We start from the raw sequence: 14,277 nt of genomic DNA, 5'->3' as shown, positions 1-14,277 counted from the left end.
CCCCTCCGGTTCTGCGGAAATACCACCATAGTGTTCTTACCACTCACTTAGCAAGTTTAACTCCGCATGAGCAGAGCTCAGGTAGAACTTCCTGAGTGTGGTTATACCTTCATCATGGCTCTCAGATGAATGAAAGGAACATTGCTTTCTTGTTTATTGGGTGTTTCTTATTAAAAGGGTGGGAGTAACACCTGCCAAGCTCTTCATAAATCAGAACCTAACATGTATAAGCACAAGCAGAAAATACATTTTCAAGCCAGCTTCAATGATTTTTCTTTAATGATTACAGACCAAGACTAAAATACCAGTGCCCCTGAGTTATAAAAGACTATCTAAGATATAAACAGCTCGCTATAAGACCAACGAGACATAGAGTGGTAGCAAATATTTTATACATTTCACATACATAACTTCACACATAGACCAGTGATATGATTAAAGTGTGACTTCAACTCTTAACCTATCTAGTCATAGTACTTAATCAGCTCAGAATGCATTCCAATTTCTTTACCAAGTTTGCAACACACTGCACACTGGGATTATCAGATGCCGACAAAGGCAGTGATCTGTGAGCCTGAAGACCTAGGCTCTCACCACAGATGATGAGGGCACAAATGAAAACCTCAAGTAACAAAAGCTTACATAAAAATAATGATTTTTAATATACTGCAGAAGACCATCCATTGACAACAGCATTCTGGTTTGTTTTCTGTTGCTGCCTAGGGATTAGATGGCTCACAGTAGGCCAGACAACTACACCAGTTGACAATTAAGAAACGTTCCACAAACGCACCTACAGGCTAACTCAATGGGTGTGGTCCCTCAGTTGAGGCTCTCTGTTCCCAAGTATGTCAAGTTGATAACCAAGATTAACAAAATAGTAGATGCGGCATTTTAAATATTTTTATGGCTAGTCTATTGGTGTATGACTTCATAGCTGAACATTAAACAGAACAAATAATTTAGAACTATACTTACTAAACACTGAGTGGCAGAGGCAGTGATCCCCAAAGAAGACTGGCACCCCGTGTATAGAAGTCCGTAGAGTACTCATCACCACCCCCTATGGTAGACACCTCAAAGACCCTGATGACATTAAATGGTACTGCTAGCCAAGCTGACCCATCAAACCCATGCCATATTACACAATGAGATTGAGGCCATCAGAGTTGATGCACCAAACACATGTTGTATTATATAATGAGATTGAGGCCACTGAGCAAGACTTGTCAAAGAAAACTTAAAACTACTTCATAGTCCTTTGGCGACTGTTCATTTCAGGTGAGGAAAGAAAATTGAAATCTAAGAAAAGGCTTTTGTGTCAAAAAGAGTGGTAACCCAGTGCCCTTTACAAAAATCCACCCACCTCTGTAGAAGTCCACCCACCCCTGCAGAAGTTGAATCCTTCCAGCCAAACAATTCTTGATCCACAGCTCACATTTCAAATATGAAAGCTACTTTAAAAACATGGCTATTTAAATAGGAAGGTGGTTCACATTATGAAGTAAAGTTAAATACTAGCCTTGTATCGGCGCTCATCCCTGACATTGCAAGGTACAGAACACTCTCAACCCTGAAGGTCCTCCTGGGGCTGTGCTGCGCCACACCCTTCATTTCCTGTACTTCAGTTTGCAAGAAACATTTAGCAACCCCATAGCTAATGCATTTCTGCAGTGCCCAGGGGCCTTAATGACACATGCATTTTGTAAGCATTTTTGCTTTTGACTTTGGAAGGCAAACTTCTTCCCAGAAAATGCTGGGACACCTACCAGAAGCTTTTGACTTCGAAACCACCTTGGATCCACGGCATTGATTTATTATATTATCATTTTGCTAATGGCTGTTGTCTTGGTTAAAGCAGCCTTGACTGAAGGTGTGTTCCCTTATTTACCCTCTCTGGTAAGTTACTCTTACACTTCCTTTTCAGAAAGGTTTGTTAGTTTCTCCTGCCAACCTGCCCTTCTGGAGCCCTTGAGTAAAAACCAGCTTTGTCCAGTTTTCATCCTCTCCCTCCGGTCTGGCCACTCCTTCACCTTTTCTTGAGCTCTGTGATCCTCTCTCTGTGCTGGACCCACCGAGGTTATAATTGAAGAGAAGACCTGTGACGAGACACGTAGAACTCAGAATCTCATTAAGTCAATGGCAGTGGCTAGTGAGTGGTAACAAGTTAAAACGTTAATGGGATTAGCTTCTCACACTAACCAGCTATTGTGGAGCCAAGGGCAGGGCCCAGGAAAAGAGCACATGGGAGAAGAAGCATTTCATGGAAGTGAGGGCTAAGACACGAGAGGCCCGCAGAAAGAGAGGTAGAGGCCTGGGAGGAAAGGCACTGAGTAGTGAGAGGTACAGAGACAGAGGGAAAAGGGGATGAAAAGGGAAGTGGATGGAGATGACTGGTCAACTTCCTCTGTCTGTAGAAGTCACAGGCATCTGCTCAACCTGTGTTTATCGAGTTTCTGTCGGGTGTTTGTAACCTCTGACGGAAGGACACACATACGAGATGGGGTGAACAGCTGCATGGGTGCCTGGACACAGTGGGCTTCTGTCTCCTAGGCTGGATCCCCAGAACAGTGAAAACAACACCACAGGAGAAGCCAAGAGCAAATCCCATTGTCAGCTGAGCCTTCGGACTCTTGGTGTTCTCTTTCCTGCAAGTGAACAATGAGGAAAACAAGGGTCTCTCTGATTCTTTGGTGGAAGGCAGCACTTCCTAAACTAGGGTAGAGAGAGCAAGAGCAGACGGAGCCTGACACCTTCTCACAGAGCACCTCCATCTCCATCTGTTCATCGACCAGGCTCTGTAGCCCAATGATTATGATGCTGTGTTTGTTAGGACTGACTGTAGCAATGATGATGCTGTGTTTGTTAGGACTGACTGGACCAATGATGATGTTTGTTAGGACTGACTGGACCAATGATGATGTTTGTCAGGACTGACTGGACCAGTGATGATGTTTGTCAGGACTGACTGGACCAGTGATGATGCTGTGTTTGTCAGGACTGACTGGACCAGTGATGATGCTGTGTTTGTCAGGACTGACTGGACCAGTGATGATGTTTGTCAGGACTGACTGTAGCAACGATGATGCTGTGTTTGTGAGGACTGACTGGACCAGTGATGATGCTGTGTTTGTCAGGACTGACTGGACCAGTGATGATGTTTGTCAGGACTGACTGTAGCAATGATGATGCTGTGTTTGTCAGGACTGACTGTAGCAATGATGATGCTGTGTTTGTCAGGACTGACTGTAGCAACGATGATGCTGTGTTTGTGAGGACTGACTGTACCAACAATGCTGTTTGTTAGGACTGGCTGTACCAACGATGCTGTGTTTGTGTGTTTGTTAGAACTGACTGTATCACTGCCTTGGAGCTTTTCTCTGACTCGTAAACCCTCACGTACATGTTAGAAAGTTAAATGTGCAGGAAGAGAGGAGGCAGAGGGAGGAAGGAGACACAGAGCGAGACTACTCAGCACTAGAGCCCCCCCGGGACTGAAGAGACTGGTTGTCTCCACAAAGCAAGCCACAGAGTAGCGTTTCCAGTAACTTGTACTTGTGAATGAGATAGGGGGACAGAGATCACCCGCCCGCTGTTTTCAGGAAGCTTATATGGAAGTGGACAGATCGTTAAACAAATACAGCAAAATTCATGTGTGCCTATGACTTATGATTTTGGAAACCTGTTTGCACACTTGCTGAGCAGAGAGGTGAGGTGTGCTGATTTGTCAGGCAGGTAAAGGCCAACTTGTGAAGTTCCAGGGTCACCACTTTGGGGGAAAACTAGCCTTTTCCAACATACGTTCCTCACTAGAAGGTTGGCACAGAGAACTGTCTAGTCTAAAAAATCAAACCCTCCACTTAGAAAAGTACTCGACCATGATTTAGAGAGAAGTCTATTTCTCTTTTCAAATTGTCCAACTTGCTGTGGTGCACTCCACATCTGATTACATTAGTCACATTGCATTACACCATATCTGATGTGACATGATGCCGTGGGATTGCGAGCCCTGTATAAAGATGTACCAGCAGCCGCTCCTGATAGCAGAGCTCAGCCACCCACCTTCCTGGGAACACCTTGCTAATTCAGGTAAGTGTCAGAGTCCCCTCTCAGGAAGGACACTCCATTAGCTACACTTGTCCTTACCCAAGTCACCAGACTCTAGAGCCCTTCCTTAAATACAGCTGCTTCTGCTATCCTGGGCCCACCCTAGAATTTTCTTTCTCTCGGCCACTGTCAGCAGTGATGCCCTCAAGTGTCCAGAACATTCCCATTTTTAAGGTACTTTCAAATTCACTATCATATTCATATCCCACACTCTTAGAAGCCCAACCTCAGCAGAGAGGTTGCCACATCTGGTTATCTGATAGTGTGTGTGTGTGTGTGTGTGTGTGTGTGTGTGTTTTTGTGGGTTGATGCAAGTGTGGGGGGTCAGAGGGCAAACTTTAGTGTTATTCCTCATGCACACCAACCTTGTTTTTTGACACGGGGTTTCTCAGTGGTTTACAACTAGTCATAGGCTGGGTGGCCCGGCCTTCAAGCCCCATGCACCCCCCTGCCCCTAGCTCCCCAGCTACCACACCGGCCCTTTGATGTGTGTTCTGGGGATTGAACTTGGGTCCAACTGAGTTATCTCCCTGATTTTAAATGGTCAGAAAGTAGTCTTTCTTTCCCTGGAACTTCTCTTTATGTTGGGTGGGGACACCAGCTGTGGTCGTCTTCTCTGTAGTAGAGAAGAGCCATCCAGCTGTGGCCATGTGTGGCTGATGCTCATAGGCACCTTGATGAGGGGCTACTTTGCATTTGGTGTTTCATAGGACTTAATTTTGTCTGATTAAAAGGAAACTCTTGGAAGCACATATCATAATAATAGTACAATAACTTCAAGATGAGTTAAGATGTTTTCCACAGAGGAAAGTAAAAATATCATCTTCCCAGGCAACATAAGACTGACCAGTCATAGCATGATTAAAACAAACCTCTTTCAAAAGTTGTGCTCAATTCTTACAATAGGCTTTCTTCCTTTCGTCGTTTTCAAGTGAATCAGAGCAGCTTCTAGAATTTCATCATAGAGATCCCAGGATCCTGGCTCCAGGTTCATGCTGTCCAAGGAAAAAAAAATTCATGAATGTCAGCCATTATAACCTGACAGCAACTTCAAGGGCAGTAATGTGGGTGGTGTCATCCTTTCCTACAAAAAGCAAAACCCTTCTAAGAACTGCCGCCCCCCCCATAGACTTCCTCTCTAATTCTTAGAATTTTGCACCCAACCAGTGTACATGTATGGATGTGTGTGTGTGTGTGTGTGTGTGTGTGTGTGTGTGTGTGTATGCACATGTGTGTACATGCACACATGCATGCATCTATGTTCCTGTGTGCTGTGTGCGCATGGGTGCATGTGTGCTGAGTCTGGAAGTCAACATCACAGGCATCTTCTCCCGTCATGTACCACCTTATTTTCTGAGGCAGGTCTCTGAACCTGGGGCTCACTACAGCCAGGCTGCTGACAGCAAGGCCTGGGATTTCAGGCAGAAGCTATTGTGCTCAGTGTTTTTGTTTTGTTTCATTTTGTTTTTGTTTTCTTTTTTTAAACACGGGTGCTGGTGATTGAACCCAGGTTCCCTCACTTGTGAAGGCAAGCTCCTTACTGAATGAGCCATCTCCCCAGACATCTCCACAATTCCTTAAATCAACTTCTGGCCAGAAGAATGGAATTATCATATCTGAACAGGGCTGAGGCCACCATGTTTAGAACATTCCATCTGCCTTGTATGGAAGCCCTAAGAAAAACTCCAACAGCCGACGGGAAGTAGCAGGAGCGTGACTAAGACCAGCGGGGAAAACACTTGATAATCGTCAGCCTGGCTTGCAGTTCCCCTGGAGGTAGAAAGGATCAGTCCTAAGTGTCTTCACACTGCCATACACACCATTCATCATGACCAGGCTCTCCGCATCTGGAGGTGAGGAAGGGTCCAACTCCCAAGGAGTGTTTAGTCCACTCAGAGAAGAAGATAATTTTTGTTTTTGAGACATATGTATATTCTTCCTTCCACATGGCAGACACATACATTGATACAGATACATATATATTTACATCTATCTGCTGTGGCCTTCCTAAGATTGTATTCCACCAAGATTTCTAAAATTAATTCCTGCAATACCTAAGACTGACCTTCTCTTGGTCTAATAAGGCGCCTTGGGCCAACCCTTGAAGTTAATCGGCTAACTGCTTTAAGTTGCACCTTGGTATAAACTAATTTCATCAAATAAAAAGATTTATGAATTCCCTTGGGGAAAACACAATTAAAAGTGCAGAGAGAAGAACGGGGCATCGAAGCTGCATCTTCCTGATGACACCCACTTACCTAAGATGCATGCCAGCTTGCTGCGGTGTCCCAGCTCAGGGAGGCAACCTGGCTGTGCTGAGACTTAGAACACCTGCGAAGATAAATTTCCAGTAAACACTGGAAGAAAGTCCCGGCTACGGAGAGAATGAATTCATTCCTTTGCCTAATATTTCTTGAATACCAACCCTGAACCAGGCACTGTGCTAGACATTGGATGTGCAGTTTGAATGTGAGTAATGTAAGTATCAGATTTGTCTGGGGAGGGGAAGAGGGACAGCCCAGAGGAGCAGAGCGTGTCCCAGCATTGATTCAAGAGATGACATGGAAAATCTGGAAGCAGGTGACATCCGGGCTAGTGGGAGTTAAGTGATATTCAAGGCTGCGGAACTCTTGACTCTGACTTTTGGAAACGAAACAGCAATGGGAGACAGCAGTTACAAATGGACAAGGTCATTAGATAAGAGCCCGGCGGAGGAACGCGAAGTCCAGCTACCATCATGCCTGGAAGGAAACTTGTAGATAGAAGACACCTCCTTAGGAAAATTAGAACACACTATCACAGCTGAGTCACATGGCACAGGGATGCCAAGCTCCTAGCTTAAGATCAGGATTGGATCTGGTGCCCAGAGCAGAGCTAACCACTACACAGCTCTCAGGAGGGGCTAGGAGTCAGGATTTCCACCCTCGGGCCACCACCCTCTTCTAGCAAAGCTTCTTTCTTGACATGCCAATCCTCATTTCTTCAATTTGGGAGTTGCTGTGGCCCATTAGATCAGCAGGATGTATCAATCTACTCCCCCCCCCCCCAGGCTGCTTTTGAGGCATACCAAGCTCAACCCAAATGAGACAGTTTGCTTCTTAGCATTACAGGAACTACTAACCAAGATGATGCACAATTACAGTAATCTAGACTTCAAGACGCATACATCATGCATGAACCACGTGGAACCACCAAGGCCTACACAAAGTAAAGTCATCCTGTAGTTAGTTAGACTCAGCTCTCAAGTTTACAAAGCCATAGTCCCTACACACACACACACACACACACACACACACACACACACACACACACGGCACGCTGGCTAACAAAATGCTTTCTCCCCTAGTCCCCATCACCTCCTCTTGTGAGCGTGTTAACAGTTGTAAACTTCAGGCACTTGGTTATTCTCCAGCATCGCCACTTTGTAGTGTTACATAAAGGCTTATTGCTCATCAATTTTAATTAACAGCCTTGGCCGATTTGATGATTAGATTCTTGGAATTTACCACTTAAATACCAGCTCTTCACATGCCAGAAGGGTCGGATTCCTCTCTTCTAACCAGAGCAAATTGCCCCATTCGTATACGAATAAATTCTCCACTTCCCAGAACTGATGGCAAATTCAGAGCTCCATAAAATTCATGCATGACTCGCTGCTGTAGCTGCGTAATTAAAAGAAAACTAATATATTGACTACTTCTCCTCAAAATAGCGTTCATAAGTCACCGCTGCCTGAGGGAAGCTTGTTGCTAAAAGGATTATGGGCAATATCATCTTTATGATTAAAGAGAAAGTATAGCCCGTGTTTCCTCTCACACAGATCCAAAATGCTCCCTGCTAATGTTTTTCATAAGTCTTGAACTATCATGATAGCCATAAGGAAATAGTTGTCTACCGTACAGGCTCACCACTTTATCTCCATTGCACCGGCCCTCTCCAGTCCAATCCATACAAGGCTTATTTTTAACAGTGACTAAAGGGCTCCACACTCTAATTTATGCACACATATAAAATCAATAATTACTTAGTCGACCTTTTCATTCGTCTAAATTTGGCCTGGCATAATGGAAGCTGTCCACACAGCTCCCATGGAGAATGATAAACAGGAGAGGGTCGCACATCTCTATCTTTCCACTCAGGGTCGGATGAAACCAGAGGTAGTTCGGAGATCAGCCAGTCCTGACCTGAGCGGCACAGATTTTCTTCTAGGAAGACTGAGGAGCACCAGGTCTCTTTCCAAAGAGGAATGCTAACTTTGACACAGCCCTGGATGGCTTTGTGAGGGACTCACCTGCAGTAGTGATCTACCCAATTAAAGAGCACAGTTCTCATGATGAACAGCAGGGACTGTAATGGGCATCATCCCCCAAATGGGCACAAGCCAAAAAAGGGGCTCAGGTAAAAGTCATTTGCAAGCATCCCTGTAAAGGTTCAGGACAGAAGTACCCAGGGGTCCAGGAAGACTTTCAGAAACATTTGCCCATGCCTGTTCTGTCCCACAGCCTCATTTACTGTGGGCTTCTCCAATGCTGGGCTCCCCAGTGAGAAGGCTGGTCTCCTGCTGAATGCATGCCAACACAGCCTCACTTCCTTCTCAAAGAGTGGATTTGGGATTTTCTTTTCATGAAATTAGCAAAAGAGAAACACAACAGGATGGTTGTACTTTTTCCTCTGTTCCTCGGAATTATTCACACTAACCTGAAAAGGTTTTCATTTACTATTATCAGTGCAGAAAGGAGGTCTCCACGCCTGATGTTAGTTACACCCTGTGTCTAGGACTCTTTGCCATTGTTCACACTGAAGGAGAGGCTCAGCCATCTTGGCCAAGTGCCGTAGCCAGCCAGAGCTTGCAAAGGAACTTTGAATCTGTTCTGTATGCCTGCAACTTTAGGTGCTACTCTACATCACCAGAGTATGTCAGCTATGATGCCGGAGGGTTATCCCAGCTTAACAGCATAGACTGTTAGTTATTATGCATTTAGTACATGCTGGGCAATTTTTAAGGCACTTAGTATCTACCAACTCTCTGAGTCATCACTGCAAGCCCAGAGAGGATAAAGAGGAAACAGTTAACTCACCTTCCCCAAGGTCACACTGATGGGGAGTGACAGATCCACACTTACAGTCTGTGCGTTCCAATTCCAAGGCCTAGGTTCATCCATGAAGCTCTCCCCAGTTTAGAATGCTACATACATTATCTGACGGAAGCCTCCTAACAGCTCTGGCCTCCGACCCCGGCTTCTATCCATTGTGCTACACTAACCTCTTAGATTTCTGCCTGGCAACACAGCATCTCTTTAGAAGGCTTGAACAAAGGCTCCGTCAGGAGGACCTGTTACACAGCAGACGTCCTCTGACACCAATCCCTATGTTTATCAACCACTGTTTAGGAAAGTTCGGTATTCCTTAGCAAGGATGCCTGGCATGTAAAAAGAACAGTGCACATCCAGCGAGCGCCGGCACCAGGGAGCAGTGAGGGGAAGATCACAGGGCCTGGAAGCCAGGAGGGAGTGAAAAGAGGGCTGAGGAGAGGCTTTGGAACACAAAAGCCCCAGACTCTCAGGGGTTTGGTGGCCAGCTGCTCACATCTTTGCATAAAACATGGGCACAGGGCTGCTGGGGGGATGCGGTAAGGATGGCTCCTGGGGGCAACCAGCAAATTGGAGAATGTGCCTTGGTGAGGAGCAGAGTTAAGGGGAAAGCAGGCTTTTTCCTTGCATGTGCCTAAGAAATGCATATTGCACAGAGCTAAGGGGAGACAGAGCAATTCAAGTGCTAAGACACTCTGTATGTCGCTTTAAATTCTCCTGGCAACATCCAATGTCCTCACCAACACAGAGGGGAATCTAGCCACCTGTCAACCCCAAGACACACTGCCGACTGTTTGGGGAGATATTGTAGACAGGAAGGAGCCTGCCACCGTAATTACAGCACACTGTGATGGCTTTGAACACCACCATCCTCGGTGCATTGTCTTGGGCTTTCTGTCGGCCTTCTGAAAGCCAGCAGCTAACCGGGCATGCTTTACTGGCCAAAGAAACTGATGTTGGCTTTGGGTGATTTGTGGGATCTGAATTCTCATTATTCGAAAAGAATTACAGTCCGCAGTTGAAAACCCTCTAAGGAAGAAATGCCAGGTGCCGGAAACGACAGAGAAATCTAGGGACAGGATACTATGATTGTTTAATTATACACACTGGGTTTTATTTTTAATGGATTCATTCCACTTAAAGAATGTGCAATTTTTATTTTTTAATTAAAAACAAAACCTTAAATATGTTCACATAACAAAGCAGTAAGATTAAGAGTTTAAGATTATTTACAATATAATTAAGATAGTATGTTTATTGAATGAGTATTTCAGATCAAATGACTGTGGTTGGAGAAGATGGGACATGAATCCCATTCCTCAGCTCTACACGAATACAAGAAAAATGACCTGCTTCTGCCTGCTGTATTTGTACCCAGAGAGAAGAGATCCCACCACGGCCAGCATGACTAGGGAGTTCAAGAGGTCAATCTGTGGAGACATTTTAAAACAATTAGACGTGGATAGCCTGGTTAAGTGATGAATGGCAAGCCTTAGTAAGTGTTTACAGAGCTTTGGAGTTGTGAACTCTAATAATATGAGGGATTATTCATTCAAATGTATGAGGAAAAATGACCAGAAAGAAATAAATCCAAACATTTAAAATGGTATGAAAATTGAGGATTACTTCATGAAGGAGGAGTCAGGCTGGCTCGTGATTAACAGAATGACGTGCTAAACACATACCAGGTGACACTCTCCCGCCAGCCCAGTCAGAATGCTCTAAAGATGCAGTGATGGGACATGATGTACACTGGAAGGCTCACAAGCACCAGTGAGTAGAGATCCTGACCGCAAAGCAGAATAAAGATGGACACTTTGCATCAGTGTGTGGCCTGCCGGCAATCTTGGAATTGATCTGTCGCTCAAAAAGTTCCTTAGGATCCAAGCAGCAGGGAGGCAACAAGTGTGAGGCGTAGCGACCCACTCAGTCAGCTGAAAAGCAGGGCAGTGTATGTGAGCAACCACTGTCAGCAGTTTGAACACACAGGGTGGAGGAGGAAACAAAGCCAAGTACTCCATGCTCAGCACAGGAACTGAGTCCATCACAGGCTGTGCTGGGACACGTCATGACAATTAAGTGACATCATGAGGGCTGTACACTGAGATTTTAAACTGTAGCTCTTTTATTTAAAATATATCTGTGAAATTAAGGGTTTTCCAGAAGGAACAGTAGCATTTTGAATATTGTTTTTGGAGAGACAGAAATAATTGTCGAATCTTTCTGACTAAAGACATATAGTTCATCTTGCTTTGACTGATATAGAGCTGTTTATTTGAGGGATCTTTTGTTTCTAAGTTTACCTAGCATACAGGGTCACAGAGGCAACTGGAACTAGTGAGCTAGAACTGAGTAGAAAGGAGACATTTTCCTCAGAGAAACAACCCTAAAAATCTCAGAGAGGTCCCTTTAAATGAATCCGCACTTCAACCGTGCACTGGACAACTCAGGAAATCCTCTTGGAGAACAGCTGGGGAGATAAACAGGATGGACATTTGAAGGCACCCAGGGCAGGTGCTGAATGAAGCTCCAATCATTCAGAGTGCTCTGAATGCTCTGAATGCCTTAGCCACCTACCGAGGTCTCCAGAGCACTTCAGTGGGAGAGCTGCTGCAGGCTGTTATGATGAAGACTCAGCATAACCACACTCACATGCCATGGGTTCCAGGCTTGACACACAAAATTCCATACCCTTGGGCGGGGGAGGGGGCATATTTTCAACAATCTAATAATCTAATGTTTACCACATAATTAAAAACGCCAGGGGCTGGAGAAAAGGCTCAGAGGTTCAGAGAACTCCCTGTTTTTGAAGAGGACAGGAGTTTAGGTGCCCAATGGGGGTATCAGGTAGCTCCACTGCCAGTAACTCCAGCTCCAGGGGATCTGATGCCCTCTTCTGGTCTTGGTGAGGACCTACATACCTGTGGCACAGACATACCCAGACTTACAGATATAAATAAAAATAAGACTTAGGAGAAAAGAAATCTTAGATATACAAAAAGTGGGAAAATGTTATTCATATTCAAGAAAAAAATCTGTGGATATGAACAGATTTGATAGAGTGTAGATCATTATTGAAGCCTCAACATTTACTTTAAAAAGTTATTATAATTGTGTTTGGTAACTTAATGGAAAGAAAAGAAACATTAAAAAGAGGTATAGCCTCTCAGGGGAGCTGCACAAACCATAAAAGAAATTCCAGACTTAGTGCTGCACAGGTCAGGAATTTGGGAGAGTAGCTTGGCCACACAGTAGAGACTCAATAGCAAATGTCTTAAGTCAGCATTTAAGCAGATGAGTAGAAACTTCCACAGTGAAGTACTAAAAGAAAAATAGTGACAAAGGAAAAAAATGAAGGAAAAGACTCTCAGTGACTGAGTGAAGACCAGCCAAGGGCTCCCAGAAGCAGGGGAGCAGCAGAATAAGACAGGGAGGGAGGATTGAAACAGACAAAAATATATTTCTGATAAATAATAGCCTAGTATCTTTTAAATATCATACCTATACACAGATGAAGGAAACCCCAACAGAATAAATGTAAAGAAAATCTTACTGGGGCAAATGATGATATTACTGAATGGCAACTATAATGAGAAAATCTTAAAAATGGCCGACAATGGAGGGTGATTTCTCTTCAAACCCGAGGCAGAAGAGGAGGCGCTGACTGAAGAGGGAGAAGAGAGTAGCTATGAATGTAGAATTCTGTAGCTAGCTATAATTATCCTTCAAAAGATAAAGGAAAGAAAACCAATTTCATGTAAACATTGTCTAGGAAACTTTATCAACAGCTCTTCCGGCCACAAAAGGTAAAGGTATTTCTGTAGAATGATGGGGAAGGACATTTGGACCTAGTCTTACCCAAGAAAACTAAAAGTGTTGAAAACAATAATATCAAGAAAAAAAAATTCCATTTTTACTCCGGGAGACAATTGTTTTCCAAGGCAATGATATTAACAAAGCACTTTAGAATTTGTAACACACATATAGTAATAATAAAGCAAATTAAGTCTGCCATTGTAATGCTGTTTTTATGTGACGTTAGCAGGAGTTCAAAGCAGAACCTGATAAATTGGGGATGCTGTCATAATCCAGAGCAACATCCTTCAAACAAAAACCTGTAGGGGCTGGTAAGATGACTCATCCAACAAAGCGCCGACCGTACGAGCCTGATGACCTGAGTTTGATCTCTCGAATCCATGTAAAAGATGCAGAGGGAGGCATCTGTGACTCCAGCACTCCCAGAGGGAGATGCCAGCGGGGTAACGATCTCCAAAAGCTCATGGACCAGCCTAGCCTGGAGTCTGCGCATCTTCAGATACAAGTAAGACTCCCTAACAACGCAGAAGGAGAGAAACTACTTCTGAAAGTTGTCCTCTGACCTCCCCACCTCTGCCGTGGAGCACATGCTACCAAACTCACCGCTTCTCACAGGCTAATCCTATTAAATCACAATTTCTGAAGATAAAACAAAGACTAGTCAACAGTATAAATAAGATGCAATATTGAAAATAATTCCAAATAAAATTGAAAAGGAGAGGAGGACAGGAAAAAAAAACCAGATGGAAAGAGAGAAGACAAATAGAGAGATGGCCAACTCAAACCCACGTCCTCTCACGGCAAGTGAAGCACAAACACTGTCACATGCAGACGAGCCTAAGTCCACAATGCTCGGAGGAAGTGGAACTTTAGTAGATGCATGCTGCTTAAAACAGGAGAAATATTATGCAACACTAACCATGGGAAGGCTGGAGTGTCCATACAGGTATCAAACCATCCTTCAAGACAAGACAGCAATAAACTGGGGCACTTTGTGTCATTAAAAGGGTCATCTTGGGAACTGGGGAGGTGGCTCGGTGACAAAGAGCACTTGTTCTTGCTGAGGACTGAGTTCAGTTCCCAGCCCCTACACCAAGCTGCTCACAGCTTCCCCTAGCTCTAGCTCCAAGGGATCCACAGCCCTCTCTGGCCTCCGTGGATACCTGCATTCATGTGCACCTACCCTCACACAGATATGCATGCATATCCATAATTAAAGATAAAAATAAATCTTTTAAAAGGGTCACCATTAAGATAAAATTCT

The 14,277-nt window shown here is 44.4% G+C and overlaps 1 long non-coding RNA gene across 1 annotated transcript; it reads right to left on the bottom strand.

Moving 5' to 3' along the window:
* Positions 1-217: 217 nt before the first annotated feature.
* LOC114698143 lies at positions 218-7,078 on the bottom strand. Its single transcript, XR_003735306.2, has 3 exons — positions 6,366-7,078; positions 4,980-5,102; positions 218-2,099 (listed from the first exon to the last, which is right to left on the bottom strand). It is a non-coding gene; the product is annotated as an uncharacterized LOC114698143 (long non-coding RNA).
* Between the last annotated feature and the right edge of the window lie 7,199 nt (positions 7,079-14,277).

Source organism: Peromyscus leucopus, chromosome 19 (genome assembly GCF_004664715.2).
Source record: "Peromyscus leucopus breed LL Stock chromosome 19, UCI_PerLeu_2.1, whole genome shotgun sequence".
Taxonomy (NCBI): Eukaryota; Metazoa; Chordata; class Mammalia; order Rodentia; family Cricetidae; genus Peromyscus; species Peromyscus leucopus.
Note: the sequence above shows the minus strand (reverse complement) of the source record. Positions and strands in the feature narration are given on the sequence as shown.